The sequence below is a fragment of the Topomyia yanbarensis genome, chromosome 2 (genome assembly GCF_030247195.1).
Source record: "Topomyia yanbarensis strain Yona2022 chromosome 2, ASM3024719v1, whole genome shotgun sequence".
Classification (NCBI taxonomy): domain Eukaryota; kingdom Metazoa; phylum Arthropoda; class Insecta; order Diptera; family Culicidae; genus Topomyia; species Topomyia yanbarensis.
This window is the reverse complement of record NC_080671.1, coordinates 414,430,801-414,451,131: the sequence shown is the minus strand read 5'-3', so window position 1 is coordinate 414,451,131 and position 20,331 is coordinate 414,430,801. Positions and strand designations below refer to the sequence as shown.

The 20,331-nt window shown below is 39.5% G+C and overlaps 1 protein-coding gene across 2 annotated transcripts in view; it reads right to left on the bottom strand.

The window, feature by feature from the left end:
* The window catches only part of LOC131685117 (hemicentin-1-like), a 574,669-nt gene that overhangs the window by 434,502 nt on the left and 119,836 nt on the right, over window positions 1–20,331 (bottom strand). The gene's annotated exons all lie outside the window — the stretch shown is intronic.

Below are 20,331 nucleotides of genomic sequence, written 5' to 3'. Positions count from 1 at the left end.
AACTATACATTTTTGTGAAATAATGGTTAGTTTTAGCTCAATAGCATGTTCAGAAGAATAATAATATAATTTTGTATTTTCCAATGTACGATTTTTAATGATTTTGTTACCATATGCCTTAGCTCATACAAAATATTTTCTATTAAATTCTCCTGTCAAAATTTTAACTCTGAAATTCAACAACGACTGTTACTTCTATCCATTCATCGCGCTTATTTTAATGGATAAAACTATTTAATAACACACACCCACCCTCATCCCTCATATCACACTGTCTGACGGATGAATGCATTATCGTATTACACCGACAAAGGTATCCATGGCACGCCGGCCCAGGTGTCGAAAGCAACAGCGTGTAATTTCGGACTCGACAGCACCATCAATCAATCACATCCCGTATTAAAATATTTGAATTACGAAAACTTCCGTCTCGCCACCACCAACACGGAAATTGACTTTGGAGCATGGCATACGAAACCGCACATCATGCCAACGGCAGCCTCAGTTGATATGTAGATAGTTGCAGGAACGACCCCAATGTGCCGTGTTGTATTCCGACAGAACTACCGCTATTCCCTCGACAACACACCGACCCGCAGACTTTTGTAGCAAACATGTTTACACAAATAGCGAACTCTTCCTAGAAGGAAACTTCCAAATCCCCCCGCACGCCACACCGGTGATGGTTGACTGTTGGTATGATCAGGGGGGCGTGGTGTGGCACGGACATTGTTTGCGGTGGATTGTGCGATATCCGATAAAAGCTTTAGCGAAGTGATCCCGTTTGACGCAGGGGCAAACGAAGTTGTTTCGATATTTATTCTCTCCAGCATCAGCTAGCTTGCCGGTGTAATGCGACGAGTTACGAGATACGGCTCTGCTCAGTCACCACGGTGGCCACTGAAGGCAGCAACAGCAACGAGCTTATCTTTGCTACCTAGTTAGGTACAGCACAGAACGAATGCACATACATACGGGAAAAGCAAGCTATTCTTCAATAGAAAACAATTCTCGGATGCTGAACTGTAAGCTGCGAATATGTAGAAAACGGGAGATATATTTATACAATGCCCAGCACCGGAAGGTTGCCGTGGGTTGGATTCCTGCAGTAAGGGAACGGGCCGGGAAAACTTGTTTTCATTCCAAGTCGTCTTTTGCGATTCGTACCTTGTTTTTGTCGACAGTTTGCTGGTGAAGATTTAGCGTATGAGAAGTTATCTTAGCGTAAATAGTTTTAAAATGTTCGTCTCTGTGATCGAGAAACGTTGTTTTTCAATCATCGGATTGCTTTCCTCCAATTATTGGTTCGAGTTGGTTTTTTGATGCGGTCGTATTGGTTGTCTGTTTTGAATGAAAACACCTACACAATCCCGAAAATTTTAATCATAAAGGTTTAATCGTCATCACTTAGACGCTGTTTCGTGTAGCGAATATTTATTTTTATGTAATCGCTAAGGTTTTGTTTCTCAACAATAAGTTTAATGAAGTTTGACACATAAAATGCCCAGTCTGCTCACTAATCTCGTACAAATCAGAAGGCAAGAAACGGACCGCTTACGAACTGCATACAAACATCAAATACTACCAGCACCACTCCACTTTAGCGGATACGTGTAACATATAGACACAGTAAAGTTCCGTTGCCCCCAACTGAATCACAAAACAAATCTCGCCCATTGCTGGAGAACACAATGGTGATTAACTATACGCAGATCCGCAGTGGACCGACAGTGCGCGAGGTTGACCAGTAAATCAAGATAAAAATGAAATGTGTGCTAACAGAAATGCACACGTACAGCTACATCATACGAGGCATGTGGTACTAATAGCATTCAACTCCTTAGTCGAGGCAGAAAGCTTCGTAGCGAAGAACACGATGCTGTTGTTCGACATCGAATACGGAAACCTCAAAACCAAGATTTCCGTGTACATGGACATACAATGGATAACGATCTTACGGAAATTCGCCTCCACGATATGGCCCGGTACACTAGTACTGGTTATAATTAAGTAACAATTGAAGTTTTATAGCACGCTACAAGTGCAATCAAAGTTTTATCAGTGGCTATAAAACTACCATAAGATCTCAATTGTTACTAGGGTATTGACACTCTATTTAAAACCACAGAAAATGATCATGATCAAACTCGTACGTAAGACGGTTGCCGTCTAAGTCCCTGCACATATCGGCTTGCGGAACGTAGCCTTTGCGCGAACTGTTCAGCTTTTCGAAGAACTTCCGTGTGTCATTTACGCGGTACAGTTGATCCATCGCTTCGCGATCACGTTCCTCCTGTTGGCGCTTCTTACTCTGGAGGACCGAGGTTAGCCTGTTCCGTGCTTATTTGTATCGCTCCACATTCTGTCTCGTTCCGTGCTGCAGCATCCTCGCCCGTGCTGCATTCTTCTCCTCTATTAACTGCTTATATTCGTCATCGAACCAGTCGTTTCCTCGATTCGGAATCGCTGTACCTAGTGCCGCTATAGCAGTACTTTCTATGGCGGAACGGATCTCCTTCCAGCCATCTTCAAGAGTAGCTGCGTCCAGCTGTTCTTCAGTGGGTAGTGCTACTTCCAGCAGCTGTGTGTAGTCTTGGGCAACCACGGCGTCCCGAAGTTGCGCGATGTTGGGCCTTGGCGTCCGACTACGACGAGTGTTGTACACGGTCGAGTTTTGAGCGCATGCATACTGCAACTAGGTAATGGTCCGAATCTATATTCGCCCTGCAGTAGGTACGAAAGTTGGTGACATCAATCGCCCGTCGATTAGATCGATTGATTTCGGATCGTTTTCGGTGCGTTGGTCAGGAGATCTCCAGGTGGATTGTGGATATCTTTGCGGGGGAAGAAGGTACTTCGGACTACCATGCCACGGGAGGCAGCGAAGTTCACGCATCGTTGGCCGTTGTCATTCGATACGGTGTGCAAGCTGTTTGGCCCGATTACCCGTCTAAACATTACCTCCCGTCCTACCTGAGCGTTCATATCACCGATGACGATTTTCACGTACCGTTGCGAATAGCCGTCGTACACTTCCTCCAGCTTCGCGTAGAACGCTTCCTTTTCGTCGTCGGGTCTCCCATCGTGTGAGCGGTATACGTTGATGATGCTGTAGTTGAAGAAACGGCCTTTGATCCTCAACTTATACATCCTTGCGTTGATCGAAGTACATCCAATCACGCGTTGACGCATCCTACCCAACACTACAAAGCCGGTTCCCAGCTCGTTGGTGGTGCCATAGCTCTGGTAGAAAGTAGCCGCCCGATGCCCGCTTTTCCATACACTTTGTCCTATCAAGCAAAGTTCCTGCAGTGCTACGACTTTAAAGTTGCGTGGTTGGAGTTCGTCGTAGATTAACCTGTCGAAAGCTGGAAAGCAAAGCGACCTGCAGTTCCATTTTCCGAGTTTCCAATCTTAGTCCTTATTTCGTCGCGTAGGTCTTTGCCGATTGTTCCGATTCGTATTTTCTTCTGCATTGTTGGTAACGGTTAGTTCTCCAGGGCGGCTTGTTGGGCCTTCCCCAACCCTCTGTCTTGCCGGAGGACCACCGTGTCAGCTCTGTTTAGAGTCCCACGCTGACATTTTAGTTCCACCTGTGACCGCATAGAGTGCGCTAACACTAACTTCAAAAGTCAATTTTTCTCAAAAGCTCACTCCCAGAATAATCAGTTAGAAGGGACCCAGGTGGCTCTTTTCCGCCCTCGCTGTGAAGAATTCGTCGGACGAGCCTAGCTCTCTCTCTCTATTTCTCTCTCTATATCTCTTTCCATTTATCTATCTATCTATATATCTATCTATCTCACAGCTAATAGTCAAGGGGGTCCGCTAGGGAGATTCCAACAAAGAAACCAAGCACAACTACCTAGTTAAAACCAAGGATCGTTGCCGTTGTGGCCAATGAAATTGTAGGTGAACGCGACCGTTAGTAATTCGGCCGGTTGGAAATCGTTGGGAAGCCGCATCACATTCTCGTCAGTAGCAGCATCGGTATAAGAATCGGTAGGAAGGAGGAATGCAAGTTGTTAAAATTAGTATTCTTTAGTTTACTTTTTAGAAGCACCTGAGCCGCCCTGTCAATAAGGGTCCGCCGTACAGTGTTTGCAAATAGGCAGAAAAGTGGTCGAAATTGTTTTGACAATAAAAAAAAAATAATTTTCGAGTTATAGTGTTCTCAGCAATGTTTATATTCCCCATTTTATTAAAGTAATGGTTGGGTGATTAATCCCCCTAAAGCTGAGAAGCTAATTTTTGCTTGATCATTTAAGAAAATAATAAAAAAAAATGCATTCAGCAAAGTTGTAGGGAATATAATAAGGAATATAAAAACTTTACTGAAGAGACTGAAGTATCTAATTATTGGTTTATAAGGAATTTGTGGAGTTTTCTATGATACACCCCTGAAAATCTTTTTTTTTTCTTTCAAATAACTTTTTTGGGTGATCTTTAAGAAATTCAAAATGTTCTAGGATTTTGTTCCAACAGAAAAAAATTAGTATGCTATGTTAACCTTACCCCTCCCGTCTTCCACTCCCCATGTAGAAACATGCTTCATACTTCCTCCTTTTACCCTTAAATGTGCGATGCAATTTTTTAATCACCTTATAAAAGAGTTTTATAGTCGTTTTTTGAATATATATTTCTGCATGCATGAGACAGCATGCAAATGGTTATCACTGTATTTGATAGCGCATCATATTCGAATGGATCCATATCCATTCGAATCTGATTTGTCTACGGAAAATTGAGATGTTGCTTTTTTGACGTAGGACTACGTCTTTGTTTTCGATATAGGGGTGCACGTTGCAAATTCTACAAAAATGGTATGTAACGAAAAGTGGTCCAATTTCAAACGCATATAATTCAGCCATCTCACGATAAATTTTCAAATTTTTTGCGCATATCACCCCGAAATACTTCTAAGAATATATTCCAATAGATAAACCCAAAGATTTTCGAAACCATGGCATTAAAAATTTAAACAATGAACAACCTAATCAAAATATCGCGCATTTACACACAGAAGATAGCGCTTCCCTAGTCCAGGACGACAGATTTGTGTACCTAGCGCACTACGCTCAGTTACCTGTTGAGCAGCAGGCGAAGTAGACCACTGCGCTGTGTGTTTTCACAGCCAGTGTAGCTGAGTTAAAAGTCCGTTACACTGCCTGTGGAGGTACGCTACCCAGTGAATGCGACTGAGCTATGCTATCTTTTGTGTTGTGCTCGTTTCCAGCACACTTTTATGTATAATTATTCGTACACAAAATAGTTTGTACATACGAGCTCCATTTGCAGACACGGTTAACATAGTGTCGTGGTATTAGTTGTCTCTTTCGTTTTTATCAGCCACTTTGTTTATTTTAGGTTGATAAAATGGGTATTGACGAAATCGGGACACACTTTTTTTTCTGTCTTCTTAACCCTCCGGAAGTCGCGTATATGGCCCACTGAACGAACAGCCGCTGATGCACTTAGACGATTTCGCTGTCTGCCGAAAGGTTAATTAACTGCCGAAGTTGTTAAAATATTATTCTATAGTCCCTAGATGTGGCCCCATAACCCATTCAACCTTCTGGGGGACCACAGCCGATGGTTCGGGTTATCAAAGTGTCAACATGCTTGATGTTGGAAATAAACCTACGCAATGTTTTGCAAAGTTATAAAAGAATAAATTTGAAGTAACTTATCTGAATAAAGATTTGTTATAATTAACTATTTAATATCTATCGATTTGCCTCTACAGACCACTATCTTAAATTTGTCTTTCAGTATTCGCAAATTTTGATAAAAAAGTCCTTCCAGATAATAACACAAAATCAAACGAAATCATCGGTGATACTTAATAACTAATGATCACGGATAAAATTCATAAAACTTACCCATGAGATTTCACCATGTTTTTTAGAAAAATATATTATTCTCACATTTTTATTACCCTTCGCAAGCATCGGTGACAAATTGCGCAATACACTCCAACGGACGCGACGCTGGTGGCAGCAGTAATCCAACTAAATCGAATGATCATCATTTTCTGTCATCACTCCAGTACTTCGCAAACAGGTTGGAAAACACCACCCATTTATCGAATCGTAAGCGTCAAATGACTCGGCAATAAATCACTAGATGGCAAAACTGTTACACCCAGCAGGTAGGAAGGTAGCTACAGCTAGACCTACTTCGGCGAAGGAAATTGGAGAAAAGTCGATTGTGTAGCCCCGCACATTTATCATCGAATAAAATTATGACACAAAATGGGTACAGTGGAGTTTATTAATGTTGTCATTTTTCTTCCCCGGCACATCGCAAAAGAAGGCTAGACTGTCATTTTCTATCATTTCATTGTGCGGCAATAGGATCTTGCCGGTGATCGACCTCCGTCCCCTGTTCCACCCAATTCGACAAGACTTGCTCGCCTGACGACGACGCACGGTGGTCTTGAATGGGAAAAAAGTGGTCTAAACAGGTTTTAAGTTTTTGATTTCATTTTCGTGTGTATGTGTCTTCAGGAAAGTTCTATCAAACTTTTTTACGCTTCTATTGAGGTAGCTACCGTAATATTTCTGATGATAGAACTTTCATTTTTGAACACATTCCTTATTAAAAAATCAAAAAAAAAATACTTTTCTTCTAAATAGTAGAGCACCTTTTCTACTTATCTTGTATCATCACTCATTATCTCTTTAATTATCAAGGATAACACATCTCAAACTTCCAAGAAGCAACAATTTAACAAAATAATTTTAAAATCAAGCTTCGTTTTGAGATCTTACACGAATAACGTTACGTATTTTTTTTTATTCATTTCGTTTAATTGATAGGTACAAATGCGTTACATTTTGGATATCTTACAACTAGGAGGTTACGATGTTGAAACTTTTTTTTATGAAAGAGAAAAACTTTTCAGCTATCTTAAGACTAGAAATAAGATTCTATATACAGGAGAGGGGGCAAAAGATTTTTTATGAAAAATTTTAAAACAAGGAATTCAATAGTAATAGTTTTTTACGAAATATTTTACAGTTATCTTAAAACTAACAATATAGATTCGTACACAAAAGGGGGAACAATTTACGTATTTCAACTAGATTGAAGAAACACACCTGGTGTCTTCAGTAAAGATTCTAGACAGGACTTTTTTTAAACCGAAAAAAAATCTGTCTCTTTATTTGCATTTGTAGGGAAAAAATTGCAATTCTCGATTCTATACAGATTAATTATTTATATGTACATGTCTTTTCTTTTCCAGAAACTTTTTTTATTTATATGTCTTTTCTTTTCCAGAAACTTTCCGGAAGATAGCGCATGGCTATAATGCAACTTTTGTGAGACCAATTTTTCACCGTTCTGAACCACCGTGCGATGTCACCGCTAGCGCAGCTATGAATGGAAATGGATCGAAGACGAAGAAACTTGTGTCATGGGAAAATGCAATCTATATTCTTGCAGTCGCGCTTTGTGTGACTGAGTCAGGTAGAGGAAAGAGGGGTTGGGGGGTGAAGTTCTGGTGGGAGGTTTAGCAAGCAAGTGACTACCCAGACGAAGATAGAAACGGCAACATTATTGTATGGTGACATCGCCGGAGACAACTTCTTGAATGATTATACTCTGCGAAGTGTGAATGGCGGAAAAATGAAGAAGGGAAATCGATTTCCTATGAAGTTCGCAACGAGTTATGTTTATGAATATTTATATGATTGACGCTTACAAATGGTATCAGCGAAAGGCGACATTCGGTATCTATTTGCAAATTTTTAACAATGTTTTTTGAAATCGAATTTTGCATTTCCTTTTTAATTTTTTAAACATCCTTAATAATACTAAATCGATAGCAAATTATCGCGTAAAACCTTATTTCAATCTTGTTGAAAAATTACATGCGTTTAATATTTTACTGTGAACCTCCTCAGGCATACAATTTCAAACAAGAATCCGTCTTTTACTGTCGTAATCAAAGCAACAATTTGCACCCTAAAACTCTATACATATCCTCATGTAACGGGGAAAGCAATCTCAAACACGTCAAATCAAATCACACTTTCGAGAACATTCCGAGATATTCCACTTCCAAGTCTCGCTTCGAAAGAAAGTATTCCTTTAAATAATCCATAGCCCAGCATCGCACTGCGGGCAAATTTCACTCTCGAAGCACTCTATACGAACGTCTTTCGCACAGAAACAGATAACGCTTCCATCCACTCAACGCTCAGTTATCCGGCAATAGCTTTTGGCTTTTTACCGTATAGGGTGATGAGCCCATTATCGCTATGTTTCTATTATCACGCTACCCATTTGAAGCCGTTGGTTAGAGCAGTGTCTGCCATCTTTGTTTAACGCATTGAGTCAAATGGTAGCGCAACAATAGGGGCACTCGATTCGTGTTTTCGTTTCGCTCAAACACGAGAATTTCACTGTTTTCAGCGCATGTATGTTATTATCTTGGTACTTAATAACGAAGCAAAGCTGTTGATGCCAATTTGTGCGTATTCCATTGTTTGTTGGCCGAGTAATTAATGAATCAGTGAGGCGCCCTCCTTAGTATGGTGAAAATAGGCACTTCACCCTATATCAGCTAAGCCGCACTGCTCGCTACATTCTGGCGTGGCGGAGGCACTCCTCCGGCTCTGCTGCTGCTCAAGTTTTGTCGATTTCTCACGCAGCAGCCAGGGATCACTTGTAGGTTTTTTACCGCCCTCAGGTGAAAATGCCATTATCCTTAATCTTCTCCCAACCAGCATCACCAGCCAGGTTGTTCCCGGAGGGGGATGGATCCGATTCCCAGACCTGAACCGGGTTTGGTGGTGTTGGGGAGGGTAACATCTTTTCCGAAATAGTTTTACGATTTTCTGTGATAAATTGAGTGAAATTAATATTCTGCTGGCATATCGGTGAAAAGGGGAAAAAGGATTCTTTCACGCTAACCTACCACGTCTCGTTACCAATCACTTTGTCATGGTGTGTGTGTGTGGAGAACTGTCCGACGAATTTGCCGGTCGTATGGGTGGGATGGATACGTATGACCATTGAGGTTTATGGCATTCAACATGCCAATATGGGAAGAAAAACAACCTACCTTTATTCACCCTATTGAGTAAGTATTCTTTTCTCATACATACAAAAAACAGTTCACCATGGCTGTTCGAAAATATACTTTTATGGGCACCAATTTGCAATTCTAACAATTTTAAACTCATTCTGATAGAGTTTCAAGAGCCCTTTTAATATCTTTTCAGTGTAAACACAGACATGCATCTCCCGCACTCGACTAACTGATTGAAATAGCATTTATAACAGAAACTAGATTAAAATAAACGAGTTTCGGAGTAATACGCAGCCTTTCTTTAATAGAAAAGTAAAACATTCCAAGAAACTTCCAGCGAAAAGAATTCCCATTCTCGGAAACATATTTCTCGATTCCATACGTACATGTTTCGTAATTTTCGTAGCTCTGAAAAAGAGGGTACACTACCACGTAGAATTTTTTTCTACGGTCTGTCTTACATTGAAGAATTCTTTTTCGAAGTTGTATGAAATTGTCATAGAAAAAACGAATTAATCTGCTCCTACAATAGCATAAGAAAAGCTGTCGTTTACGGACAGACCAGCGAAACCCAAATCACAATGAAACCAGCAAAGTTAAATAAAAAATCATTTTGTAAAAAAAATACGAAATTGAATAATTGTGTGCCTTGGGGGTAACACCACTGAAGAAATTGGTCTAAAGAGTCCTAACAATGACATGCCGAAAATGGAAGGTGGCAGGCAAACTTGAATCTGTGGTCACTTCTTTCTTTGGAAGGGAAGTAAAGCCGTTGATCCCGGTTCATGTGTTGATAGATCGATATCGGCGTCCGTGAAAGGCACTAATTACGGACAGAGGCCGACAGAAAAATTAAATATTATTATCGGTCATAATTATTGTAATAACATATTTTTAGCGATTTTGTCCTGAACGTATATTACAAAACAGAAAAAGCGGTTTCTAGAAAAAATGCGCTTAAAGTTTTTGGTGGGCTCAGGGGAAATTTAAACTTGTTTAGGGAGAGAAAGCTATTATCAAAAACTTGTATGTACGAACACCGCGTGCGTACATGGGGTTCGGTTGTGCAGCCGAACGTGTGCTCCTGTTTTGGTACACATTGGCGTTGTACACGAAATGTGGGTATAAAAGGAGCACAGAACTTGAGCGAACATGGTGTTCGATGTTCATTTGGGGAATACTTTGCTTCTTATGTATATCCCGTGTGTACCTACTGAAAACTTTAACCGCGTTTTTCTCGAAACCACTTTGTTTGAGCTGGCCGAAAATGTAACTCGAACAAATCATTTTTGATCGTTTTGAAATTTTTACAGTATATTCAAAATTGATTTCTTCAGCGCCGTACGTAGGATTTTATTTTTTTATTGCTTAATTTTTTTTAATTAACAATTTTGTGACAATTTCGTGTAAAATCAAAATATTGAAAAAATCCTACGTACAACGCTTGCTATTGATATAAGGAATCAGAAAAACTTTGGTTTTTAGCTCTAGGTAAAAAATACGGGTGATAGATTCCCGGTCAGCCGCCATATTGTGATGAAATTGCTCGAAAAAATAATTTGGTGTGATTCAATTGTTATGTCATAAATCCCATCTAACAATATCTCGATTCACTTCTTTATTGCGTCAAGAAAAATTCTCGAAACATGCTTTTTTTTCGTGCTTTACAGTGGTGCAACCCCTTAACAACAAAGATAAATAAACAGAATTGAATTTGAGACCAATAATTCAAATTCGATATTTATTAGATCATGGTTATCACATTATCATGTCATTCGGTTAAAGAATGACCTTGACTAAAATGACATTCGGAAAAAAAGAAATTCGGTAAAAAAATCATCATTCGGCCTTCAGTCAAAGTTGACATTCAGCAAAAAATGACATTGTGCCGAAAAAGGACAAACGGTCAAAACTAACATCATATGGCGGGATGTTAGTTTTGACCGTTAACATCCGGCCAAACATGACATTCGGTCAAAAATGTCATTCGGCCAACATTCACATTCGGCCAAACACGATGTTCGGCCAAAAACAATGCCATTGCTAATTTGCCATAAATTGCATTTGGTAGAAATGCCATTACGTAAAAATGGCAGTAGGCCAAAAATGTCGATCAAAAATGACATTCGGTCAAAAATGACATTTGGCCAAAAATAACAATCAGCCAATAATGACATTCGTCCAAAAATTGCATTCGGCCAAAAATAACATTCAGCCAAATATGACAGTCGACAAAATATGATATTCAACCAAAAGTGACACTTCGGCCTTCGTCCAAAAATGACAGTCGGTCAAATGACGTCTGGTCAAAATGCATTTTGCCAAAAATTGCACACGACCAAAAATAACATTCAGTCAAAAATGACATTGAGCCGAAATGGCATTCAGTTAAAAATGACATTCGGCCGAAACGACATTTGTTCAAAAATGCCATTCGGCCAAAAATTAAAATCGGCCAAAAATGACAATCGGCTAAAAATGACATTTGACGAACTACTGCATTCGTCCAAAAATGACATTTGTTACCATATTTCAATTACCGTAAGGTTCTACTGTATCGATTTTGTTTGCTATTTTCGGCAAATTTAAGACTAAGAGATAACGAAAGCAATGGAATTGAAAGACGGATAGGTATTCTACAGTGAATCAGTTATAAACTTAGAACGGAGAACTAGGACTAGGCGGGCTCATATGGACACGATCGAAAGGAAATGTGAAGAGTCCTTTGCCTTCTGCTAAGTAGGAGCTGGGCGTTGCACCCAAGTCTACCGCATGGTCATGGATAGAACATAACTCATCATCATGTTTTACCGCCGACACCGGTAGATTTCCGTTCTAAGTTTATAACTGATTCACTCTAGAATACCAATCCATCTTTCAATTTCATTGCTTTCATTGTCTCTTAGTCTTAAATTTACCGAAAATAGCCAACAAAATCGATACAGCAAAAATGACATTTAGTCAAAACTGACATTCGGCCAAAAATAACATTCGGCATGGCACTTTCTGCCAAGTGGCACTTTCTGCCAAGTGGCACTTTCTGCCAAGTGGCACTTTCTGCCAAGTGGCACTTTCTGCCAAGTGGCACTTTCTGCCAAGTGGCACTTTCTGCCAAGTGGCACTTTCTGCCAAGTGGCACTTTCTGCCAAGTGGCACTTTCTGCCAAGTGGCACTTTCTGCCAAGTGGCACTTTCTGCCAAGGGGCAATTTCTGCCAAGTGGCACTTTCTGCCAAGTGGCACTTTCTGCCAAGTGGCACTTTCTGCCAAGTGGCACTTTCTGCCAAGTGGCACTTTCTGCCAAGTGGCACTTTCTGCCAAGTGGCATTTTCTGCCAAATGGCACTTTCTGCCAAATGGCACTTTCTGCCAAATGGCACTTTCTGCCAAATGGCACTTTCTGCCAAATGGCACTTTCTGCCAAATGGCACTTTCTGCCAAATGGCACTTTCTGCCAAATGGCACTTTCTGCCAAATGGCACTTTCTGCCAAATGGCACTTTCTGCCAAATAGCACTTTCTGCCAAATGGCACTTTCTGCCAAATGGCACTTTCTGCCAAATGGAACTTTCTGCCGAATGGAACTTTTTGCTGAATGGAACTTTTTGCTGAATGGAACATTCTGCCAAATGGCACTTTCTGCCAAATGGCACGTTCTGCCAAATGGCACATTCTGCTGAATGGAACTTTCTACCGAATGGAACTTTCTACCGAATGGAACTTTCTACCGAATGGAATTTTCTACCGAACGGAACTTTCTGCCAAGTGGCACTTTCTGCCAAATGGCACTTTCTCCCAAATGGCACTTTCCGTTATAACGACTGACGAAAACGGCTTTCTCCTCATCTGATCGCTACTATCTGCTCATGTTAAATTACCTTCTTCGCTGATTGGGTGTGCGCTTGTATGTGTCTTCTGCAACCCCCTGCTAGGCGGCCATATTCTGCCTTCGTTAAAATCAAAACAACCCAATGTAAGACCCCTCATATGTTGACTACTGTCAAGGTCTATACATCACCATAGGGATACCACTCCTGGTCTTCTGCAATGGCAGTTCTAGCAGTGGGATTGATGCAGGGTTGCTTCGTTGTTGGCGTGCGTGGCGACATCTGCGTCTTCTTTTGTAAGTTTTTCGTTTTCTTTACTGTATCTAATGGCTTATATTTCATAACAAAATAAACGTAACAATAGTATTGTATTCAACGTTTGTCATGAATCATTCAGAAACACATTTGTGGTCCGGTCTTAAGATCTACAACCGTGGCCACTGAATCTAGCTATCGCTTTGTTACTTATCCATACCAATTACACACAACTTTTTTAGGAGGTCTTAGTGAAATGTATTGTAGACTGATACGAACACTAAAGAAGACTATACGTTGTAGTCGAAACAGTAGTATCTGTTTTCAAGAGTGATACCTGTACTGAGTAGGGTAGGGGAAAGTGTTCGGTTGTCGGCACACTTTGGTTTTTGACTCATAACATTCCTCCCATAGCAGGATATAGAGCCACAGGCATACCAATGGAAAGCTAGAAGCCTCAGCTAATAACTAGTGAAGGGATTCTATTTATTCCGTCAATATGAAAAATTCTACTAACAATTTAGTAAAATGATTATTTTTGCCATTTAGAAAAAGTGGTCGGTTGTCAGCACCCTAAGAAAATTTGGCAAAACTGGCAAAATATGAATGAAAATCAACAACATTCAAAGGGAAAATGAAATTTAGTTATTTCAACAACTAGCAAAGTCACTTTGAACAACATTCCTGATCAGAAGCACAATGTGTGTATGTGAAACGCTGGTGCGCATATCAAGCACCACTAAAGCACTGTCGGATCCTATTCATTGCAATTGAGTGAGTTTCAGGCGGTCATTTTTTCGACAAAAGCTTCAGACAAATAGGACAAAAGTCCATGCAAGCACGTAGTTAGAAGGGGTGGAGGTAAAGGGTTCCCTCCCCTCCCCAATTTTTCTAAAAAAATGAAATGGGCACAAATCAAAAAACTGAAATTTCTAAACAATAGACGTGACAATCTGGTGTATCCAGTGCCACTCAGCGGTGAACAGACTAGTAGTTTGACATGACCGATATAGCTCAAATTTTGAGCAGACATCTTGGTGGGGATAGAAATCGAATTGCAAAGTTTTAGGATCATCTTTTCGTACAATGTGGATATTTTTGGTTTGCAAAGGTTGTAATAGTAGGTTGTTTACATATCCTAAACTGATATTCACCACCATACAAAAATCCAACATCTGGAAGCTATATTTATAATGACGGATTTTTACTATAGACAAATCTGAAAATTTCCCATGTGAGTACTTTTAGAATAGAGATGTCGCTTGCTCGGATTTCAGAATGGCATCACACATCAATTTTTGGCATCGGCTCATGAAATCCGTGTCGGAAATACTCATATTGATTGGGATATAGAGAATTCCGCTAAACCGGAAGTCGTCATCTTGGATTTCAAAATGGTGTCAAAAATCAATTTGTGGCATCCACTCGTCAAGCCCGTTCCGAAATTACCCATGTTGATAAGGTTATAGAGAATTCAGCATTTGCCACAAAAAGCAGTGCCGACAACCGAATTTTGTAACCTTTTTGAAAACTGCATAAAAAAGGTTGCGAACATTTCGATGTCATTTGATTCACAAAATAGAATGAATTCGCTTCTTAAATATTCAATGTGCATAGTTTTTCGATCGATTTGCTTCTTTTTATAACACTAAGCAAATGATAAAAAAAACTTTCCCCTATCTTTACCTCCGGTTGTACAGCAAAATGAACCAAGCACAAAAAGTAAAAGTGTCCGCATTAGGTAAAATAGACAACTTCGATAATTCCACCATTTATATCTGGCTAACTCTCTTAAACATACAAACATATATCAACATCCGGTATGTTTAGTAGTACTAACTTTTCGCAACCAAATAGCAGAAAAAGTTATGAAAATTTATAACCATAGTACTCAAGTGAGAGCCAGGATGTGATACATACAGATCGAATAACTAGAAGTGGCTAAGTCATTAGAAACAGGCTTAAAATCTCGTGGAATAATCTTTAATCTTCTATTAGCAGAAGTCAGAGCAATTTATTTCTAATACTTAGTAAAAACATATTAAATTGTTTGAAACTTCATACTGTACTGCACGCTTTCGTTTTTTTTTTTTCAGTTTGTTGCAAAAAGTTTATTTTTACGAATTTGCTTCGTAAAAATGTTACGTGATTCGAGTATTACGCATAAAAGTGTTTGTAAATGGTTAGTGTATTAGTTTTGAATGTACAGCTCTAAATGCATTCACGACACTCCAGTTCTGTTCCAGTCATTACGAACTCATATTTTTCTTATGAGGCGGGTTCCAATGCACACTGGGTTAAAAATGCAATCTAGCAAGACAAAATAATTAGCACCTTGAGCTTTATTTCTAGTGACTTGAGATTTATAGTGCACAGCGCAATTATACGGGTAGTGCTACAATCCTACCGACATATTAGGGGTAGTACATGTAAAAACTATTGGTTACAAATCATGGTACACTTTCCAGATAGGCTACTGGTTATGGCATTGGAATACCAATTCGGAGGTATTAGGCCTGGAAACACGCCAGACCATAAAATTATAGCCATATCTGAAACGAGCATCAATTGTATCTATCGCTTTGTTACTTATCCACTGCACAAACAGTATTAGTGTCGTTGCCCTCGATTGCACAGGAAAATGAACCAGCCATCAGCAAATAAAAGTGTACGTACTAACAATACGTAACACAATTTCGATTATTCCACCAGAGCGAATATCATTTTATTTCTGACTAACTCTCTTAAACATACCGACATATTCCTGAAGTTGGTATGTTCAGTAGTACTAACTTTTCGCCACCGAATAGCTCGTCTAGCAAGTCAACACATTCCAAACAGTTGAACGTAAGTTATTTTCCCAAAAGATGATAGAAATGGCTTCGCGCGGAAAAACGAGCGTGGACTGGCAGGGGACGGAACGATGAATACATCCATCATCATCAGCTTGTTCACACATTGTCAAAAAGTTTCGCTTCCATCATCATCGTCAGCCGGGCCGGTATCCCGGTGAAGAATGGGCCGTTTTCTTCGTGGAAAACGACACACACTTGTCGGAGTTAATTTCAATCATTAATCTAGCCCTGTGATCTGCGAAAAGCTTCCTCGTAAGTCCCCGTTTACCACCCCTCCTGGTTTACGTTGGTGGTATCCGAAATATACGTGAATGGAAACGATGATCAGTTGTTGAATGATGCGAGGCGAACCCACCGGTATCACCGGTATCAGCAGCAGCAGTAGTATTAGTAGTATGATGAGGAATTCACGACAAATTGGGAGTGAGCTGTCGGTCCGTTTGTCTGTCTGTCGATCCATTTGTCTACCTTAACAGCGCGATGCGGGTTTCGGATATGTATGTATCTCCTTCCGAGCTGCCGGAGTGCGTGTGCCTTTTCGTACGTGCCCGTGCCAACATGGAAGCTAACACGTGAGACACGAATAAAAATCGCTACTTAATTGACCTCCATTAGTCACCTCGAATAGCGCAGCATTTGTTTTCGGGCGATAAGGTTTTACGGGAAGTGCTCGTTAGCTGTATCGGAGAAGCTTTCGGATGCTCGTTTTTGGTTTGCTTGAATAGTAGATTACCTGACACCACCGGAGTGATTATGCTGATTACGCGCAGCCTTTTTCCAAGCACTTTGGTTGGCAATTTGTTCGACTTTCGACGACTTCGGTTGGTTTGTTGTTATAGGGCAAACGTCGCATCTTGCGATTGGAAAAATTTCATTTCTGTTCCAAGACTAGGATCGTTTAGGCAAACGAGTCTTATCAAATTGAACGCTGATAGTGTCACCCGAAACGAGTTCGTTTTTTCGAAAAATTCTTCTTGGCAAGGTATCAACGAATATATCAATTTCACTAATATAAGAAAAGGTAAATTGTGCGAATCTTTCATTTCATAACATGCGGCCCATGCTTTGATTTTATATGTATATCCTTGATAGCAAACATCTAATCTTGAGCAGCAATCGATTCGAAAAGTATTCTAACAACTAGGGTTCGTCGCGGTGCGGATGTGGGCGGTAAATGGATAGTCCGCACCGCAACCGCCAAAAAATAATAAAACCGCACCGCATACCGCAACCGCATTGCAGTTACCGCACCGCACCGCGCGGTAATGCGGTAAATGCGGTAAAAATCATGTATTTTTAAAAATTATTCATTTATTTCGTATAACCATATATAATAAAATGTTATTCTTATTTACACCAAAATTACCTTTACGGACTCCTCAGAATGTAACATTTATGAAAAAATTCAACTTTGAAAGTTTTATTAAGGGGGGGACGGGTAAGGGTTTTGGCGCAAAAAAATACTTTTTTGCGATTTTTTTAAACTTGGCGTTAAGCGAATTGATAAAAAGTTTTGTACATTATAGTGTATCATTTCAATAACATGCTGTAATCCATGCAGTCGACAAACGACTCGGTGACGAAGCTTTTTGTAGAACGTTTCTGGAAAAACATGGTTTGCGGTGGTACCTGCCATTCAAAAACTACTTAAGCGGTTTCATTCAAACTTTGCATACACATTCTATGTAAAAAATACCTAACCCCTACGCTGAGTTTTCAAGATAAATCTTCAATTAACGCAAAAACTGTCCAAACTATGCAAAATTTGGCATCTGGGCTAATTTTTACACTTTTCACAGTATGAGGGGAGGCTTTGAGAAACACAAAAAAAATCGCAATACCCTACACTAACTTCGAAAGCTTTACTTTAAAAAATTTACAAAATACTCCTAACTGAAAAATATTAATTTGGTAGAAAAAATTCCCAGTTGGACGAACAATGGATACACGCGAAAAAAAAATCCTCCAAATTCGTTTGGTTTGATGATGATAATTACATTCTGTGGGTTGTTTTTAAATCTAAGTATTATTAGTTCATCTTTAAGTTCTCCAAATTAATCAAAATTCACAGTTGAGAAAATGTCATCGCAAACGATTCATAATTCCGCGATTTCCAAGAGAAATCGAGAGAAATGGTGCATTTTTAATTGGATTTGACAGCACAATTCAATTGTTTTTCAATGATTGGATTGTGCGTTTTATGTATTTGAAAAGGCTCGTTTGTAAATTTTTAGTTTGAAGTATTAAATAAATAGTTTTCAAAATATGTCGTAAAAATAATGGTGCCAAATTATATTGGACACAGCTTATAGATTTTATTTCTTAGTAATAGTATATTTTGTCATATTAGAATAACCAAAATGTAAAAAATCAAAATGCGATAGGTCGAATACAGATTATATTCGAATTTCTTCTCAAATCATTGTCAAGTCTATGGAAATTAGAGCAATTAAATGTTTATTATGTTTCTCTATTGTAGGGTGATAAGTAAGACTCGAACGTTCTGACAGAAGAATTTTCCTAATAATGACATTGATAAGCATTCGTTCAGAAAATAAATCTAGTTGCGTCCTTCTCAAATGGTAAAAGTCATAGTTTTAATTCACTTTTTAATGCAGACTGCAGACAATTATTTTTTGAAGCGCGGTTGCGGTAATACCGCGCGGTAAAAGCTCATTTCCCGCACCGCATCCGCGGGAAAAAGGGTCTCACCGCACCGCAGTTTTTGCGGTGCGGGTGCGGTAAATACCGCGCGGTTGCGGTAATTACCGCAACCGCGACGAACCCTACTAACAACTTTACCAACTTGTAGGTAATCTGGTAATCGTCTCCAATACAACCGAACGGGTGTAGCAGCGCACCCGACGAATCCGAGTTGAACAGAACAAATTTTGTTCTTGTACTTTAGATTTACTGGGAAATTCTTCGAATCACGTAATAGTGAAAAGACAAAAAGTCATGCTAGCACCATCGATAGCACACAAACAGCAGAAGGCCCGGCAGCCATGCTCGACAGAGATGAGAATTGTCCAAAGGGGAAACTTTTATCGTTTTGCAGATATTGGTTACACATCGCCCGGTGAGATGGGGTAGAAAGACAAGAGTAAACATTTTTCGGCCTTGGTTTGCGGCTGACAGGATTAGGACGGAAGTGAAATCGATGGGTTTTCTATTTACCTGGTTGAAGGATAGTGACTGAATGGCTGAAATTAAAGCAGAATTGAAATTTTCACTGTGCCTATGTCACTTTCATGTCAACGGTTGAGGTTTATTCAAGAAGGAAGCCCATGACGGTGAACAGCGTGATTCGAGTGCATCTTTGATATATCCAGATTCTTGATCATTTAGAATTACAAAAACTACTAATTTCACTCATTTCACCAATAGTAAGTGGTCTCCGCTTTTCACGCATTGCTTGTGGATCTGAGAGCACATTCATTATGTTTAATTTAAAACTCATGCTGCCGATAGTGATTATAATGGAATGTATTGTTTAAATGAACAACTCTTTGATCAAACGTGTGAGTCATCAAAACAATCTGCTTGCGTTGTGGTCTGCGATGAAGGATAAACACATCGTATCCTGCATATTAACTTAGATGGTAATATAAACAGTATACGATTAGATGCTATAAAGGAGATTGAGATAACGTGCGTTGACGATAGTTGGAGTATATTCGATGAGCGCGCATTGTTTGGACCAATTACACAAAGCATTCCAGTTTGAAAATTTTTTACCACTAAAGTCGCTATACATGCGAAAGTAAGGGCTAATGAACAACAATAATGTTGTTTATGTGTCTATTTTGGACGATTCAGCTTTAACCCCTTCATGCCCATGTTGTTTATAAACAACAACATTTTCAAACAGCTATAACTTTTGGTTTAACAAAATTTGTTCACAAAAACTAGTAAGGCTAATAAATGTGATTAGTATTTTTAATTTGAGTGCTTACAGCTACAAGTATTAGCTCTAGAATCGAAGTTATTGCAATTAGTGTGATTGGATCCCGATGGAGCAGTGCTGCCAAAGATAGTTTACGTTGACGACGAAAAATGAAATTTTAAGATATCTTCGTTATTTGCTATATTATTGAAACCTGATAAAACCTATCAATTTACACTGTCTTCGACCATGGTTTTCACGCAATTGGATTCTTGTAAACATTCTAGGAGAATTGTATTGAGTATTGGAAGGTAAAAATAAAGCAGCTTCTAGCACTGCGATGGAAACACCAATTTTTATTGAAAAAGGTTTTTCGGGTTTGTTGACCCCAGCCTTTTCAGGGAAAACTAGTTTTGGAACCCAATATGCACTAGAAAAAAGTTGGGCATGAAAGGATTAAGCTAGTTCGGCTATG